We start from the raw sequence: 3,960 nt of genomic DNA on the forward strand, positions 1-3,960 counted from the left end.
AGAAACGATGCCCCGTAACGCACATGAGAGCAATCCGGGCCAATTTCTCCCGTTTGATGGGGTCTATGTGTAAAAATTTTGACTTTTTTGAGTGCAGGTGCAAATCTGCTGGAAAAGCCTGTGGAAGTTTCACGGCGTTCGTACGATATTTGGCGACGCAAAAATGAGCGATTTCCCAGCTCGATGGAATTCGGCGCGAGAGAAACGATGCCCCGTAACGCACATGAGAGCAATCCCGGCCAATTTCTCCCGTTTGATGGGGTCTATGTGTAAAAATTTTGACTTTTTTGAGTGCACGTGCAAATCTGCTGAAAAAGCCTGTGGAAGTTTCACGGCGTTCGTACGATATTTGGCGACGCAAAAATGAGCGATTTCCCAGCTCGATGGAATTCGGAGCGAGAGAAACGATGCCCCGTAACGCACATGAGAGCAATCCCGGCCAATTTCTCCCGTTTGATGGGGTCTATGTGTACAAATTTTGACTTTTTTGAGTGCACGTGCAAATCTGCTGAAAAAGCCTGTGGAAGTTTCACGGCGTTCGTACGATATTTGGCGACGCAAAAATGAGCGATTTCCCAGCTCGAGAGAATTCGGCGCGAGAGAAACGATGCCCCGTAACGCACATGAGAGCAATCCGGGCCAATTTCTCCCGTTTGATGGGGTCTATGTGTAAAAATTTTGACTTTTTTGAGTGCACGTGCAAATCTGCTGAAAAAGCCTGTGGAAGTTTCACGGCGTTCGTACGATATTTGGCGACGCAAAAATGAGCGATTTCCCAGCTCGATGGAATTCGGCGCGAGAGAAACGATGCCCCGTAACGCACATGAGAGCAATCCGGGCCAATTTCTCCCGTTTGATGGGGTCTATGTGTAAAAATTTTGACTTTTTTGAGTGCAGGTGCAAATCTGCTGAAAAAGCCTGTGGAAGTTTCACGGCGTTCGTACGATATTTGGCGACGCAAAAATGAGCGATTTCCCAGCTCGAGAGAATTCGGCGCGAGAGAAACGATGCCCCGTAACGCACATGAGAGCAATCCGGGCCAATTTCTCCCGTTTGATGGGGTCTATGTGTAAAAATTTTGACTTTTTTGAGTGCAGGTGCAAATCTGCTGGAAAAGCCTGTGGAAGTTTCACGGCGTTCGTACGATATTTGGCGACGCAAAAATGAGCGATTTCCCAGCTCGATGGAATTCGGCGCGAGAGAAACGATGCCCCGTAACGCACATGAGAGCAATCCGGGCCAATTTCTCCCGTTTGATGGGGTCTATGTGTACAAATTTTGACTTTTTTGAGTGCACGTGCAAATCTGCTGAAAAAGCCTGTGGAAGTTTCACGGCGTTCGTACGATATTTGGCGACGCAAAAATGAGCGATTTCCCAGCTCGATGGAATTCGGAGCGAGAGAAACGATGCCCCGTAACGCACATGAGAGCAATCCCGGCCAATTTCTCCCGTTTGATGGGGTCTATGTGTACAAATTTTGACTTTTTTGAGTGCACGTGCCAATCTGCTGGAAAAGCCTGTGGAAGTTTCACGGCGTTCGTACGATATTTGGCGACGCAAAAATGAGCGATTTCCCAGCTCGATGGAATTCGGCGCGACAGAAACGATGCCCCGTAACGCACATGAGAGCAATCCGGGCCAATTTCTCCCGTTTGATGGGGTCTATGTGTAAAAATTTTGACTTTTTTGAGTGCAGGTGCAAATCTGCTGGAAAAGCCTGTGGAAGTTTCACGGCGTTCGTACGATATTTGGCGACGCAAAAATGAGCGATTTCCAAGCTCGATGGAATTCGGAGCGAGAGAAACGATGCCCCGTAACGCACATGAGAGCAATCCGGGCCAATTTCTCCCGTTTGATGGGGTCTATGTGTAAAAATTTTGACTTTTTGGAGTGCAGGTGCAAATCTGCTGAAAAAGCCTGTGGAAGTTTCACGGCGTTCGTACGATATTTGGCGACGCAAAAATGAGCGATTTCCCAGCTCGAGAGAATTCGGCGCGAGAGAAACGATGCCCCGTAACGCACATGAGAGCAATCCGGGCCAATTTCTCCCGTTTGATGGGGTCTATGTGTAAAAATTTTGACTTTTTTGAGTGCACGTGCAAATCTGCTGGAAAAGCCTGTGGAAGTTTCACGGCGTTCGTACGATATTTGGCGACGCAAAAATGAGCGATTTCCCAGCTCGATGGAATTCGGCGCGAGAGAAACGATGCCCCGTAACGCACATGAGAGCAATCCCGGCCAATTTCTCCCGTTTGATGGGGTCTATGTGTAAAAATTTTGACTTTTTTGAGTGCACGTGCAAATCTGCTGGAAAAGCCTGTGGAAGTTTCACGGCGTTCGTACGATATTTGGCGACGCAAAAATGAGCGATTTCCCAGCTCGATGGAATTCGGCGCGACAGAAACGATGCCCCGTAACGCACATGAGAGCAATCCGGGCCAATTTCTCCCGTTTGATGGGGTCTATGTGTAAAAATTTTGACTTTTTTGAGTGCACGTGCAAATCTGCTGAAAAAGCCTGTGGAAGTTTCACGGCGTTCGTACGATATTTGGCGACGCAAAAATGAGCGATTTCCCAGCTCGAGAGAATTCGGCGCGAGAGAAACGATGCCCCGTAACGCACATGAGAGCAATCCGGGCCAATTTCTCCCGTTTGATGGGGTCTATGTGTACAAATTTTGACTTTTTTGAGTGCACGTGCAAATCTGCTGAAAAAGCCTGTGGAAGTTTCACGGCGTTCGTACGATATTTGGCGACGCAAAAATGAGCGATTTCCCAGCTCGATGGAATTCGGCGCGACAGAAACGATGCCCCGTAACGCACATGAGAGCAATCCGGGCCAATTTCTCCCGTTTGATGGGGTCTATGTGTAAAAATTTTGACTTTTTTGAGTGCACGTGCAAATCTGCTGAAAAAGCCTGTGGAAGTTTCACGGCGTTCGTACGATATTTGGCGACGCAAAAATGAGCGATTTCCCAGCTCGAGAGAATTCGGCGCGAGAGAAACGATGCCCCGTAACGCACATGAGAGCAATCCGGGCCAATTTCTCCCGTTTGATGGGGTCTATGTGTAAAAATTTTGACTTTTTTGAGTGCAGGTGCAAATCTGCTGGAAAAGCCTGTGGAAGTTTCACGGCGTTCGTACGATATTTGGCGACGCAAAAATGAGCGATTTCCCAGCTCGATGGAATTCGGAGCGAGAGAAACGATGCCCCGTAACGCACATGAGAGCAATCCCGGCCAATTTCTCCCGTTTGATGGGGTCTATGTGTACAAATTTTGACTTTTTTGAGTGCACGTGCCAATCTGCTGAAAAAGCCTGTGGAAGTTTCACGGCGTTCGTACGATATTTGGCGACGCAAAAATGAGCGATTTCCCAGCTCGATGGAATTCGGCGCGAGAGAAACGATGCCCCGTAACGCACATGAGAGCAATCCCGGCCAATTTCTCCCGTTTGATGGGGTCTATGTGTAAAAATTTTGACTTTTTTGAGTGCACGTGCAAATCTGCTGAAAAAGCCTGTGGAAGTTTCACGGCGTTCGTACGATATTTGGCGACGCAAAAATGAGCGATTTCCCAGCTCGATGGAATTCGGAGCGAGAGAAACGATGCCCCGTAACGCACATGAGAGCAATCCCGGCCAATTTCTCCCGTTTGATGGGGTCTATGTGTAAAAATTTTGACTTTTTTGAGTGCACGTGCAAATCTGCTGAAAAAGCCTGTGGAAGTTTCACGGCGTTCGTACGATATTTGGCGACGCAAAAATGAGCGATTTCCCAGCTCGAGAGAATTCGGCGCGAGAGAAACGATGCCCCGTAACGCACATGAGAGCAATCCGGGCCAATTTCTCCCGTTTGATGGGGTCTATGTGTAAAAATTTTGACTTTTTTGAGTGCACGTGCAAATCTGCTGGAAAAGCCTGTGGAAGTTTCACGGCGTTCGTACGATATTTGGCGACGCA

This window comes from Lampetra planeri, unplaced genomic scaffold (assembly GCF_965212315.1).
Source record: "Lampetra planeri unplaced genomic scaffold, kcLamPlan1.2.h2 scaffold_1042, whole genome shotgun sequence".
Classification (NCBI taxonomy): Eukaryota; Metazoa; Chordata; class Hyperoartia; order Petromyzontiformes; family Petromyzontidae; genus Lampetra; species Lampetra planeri.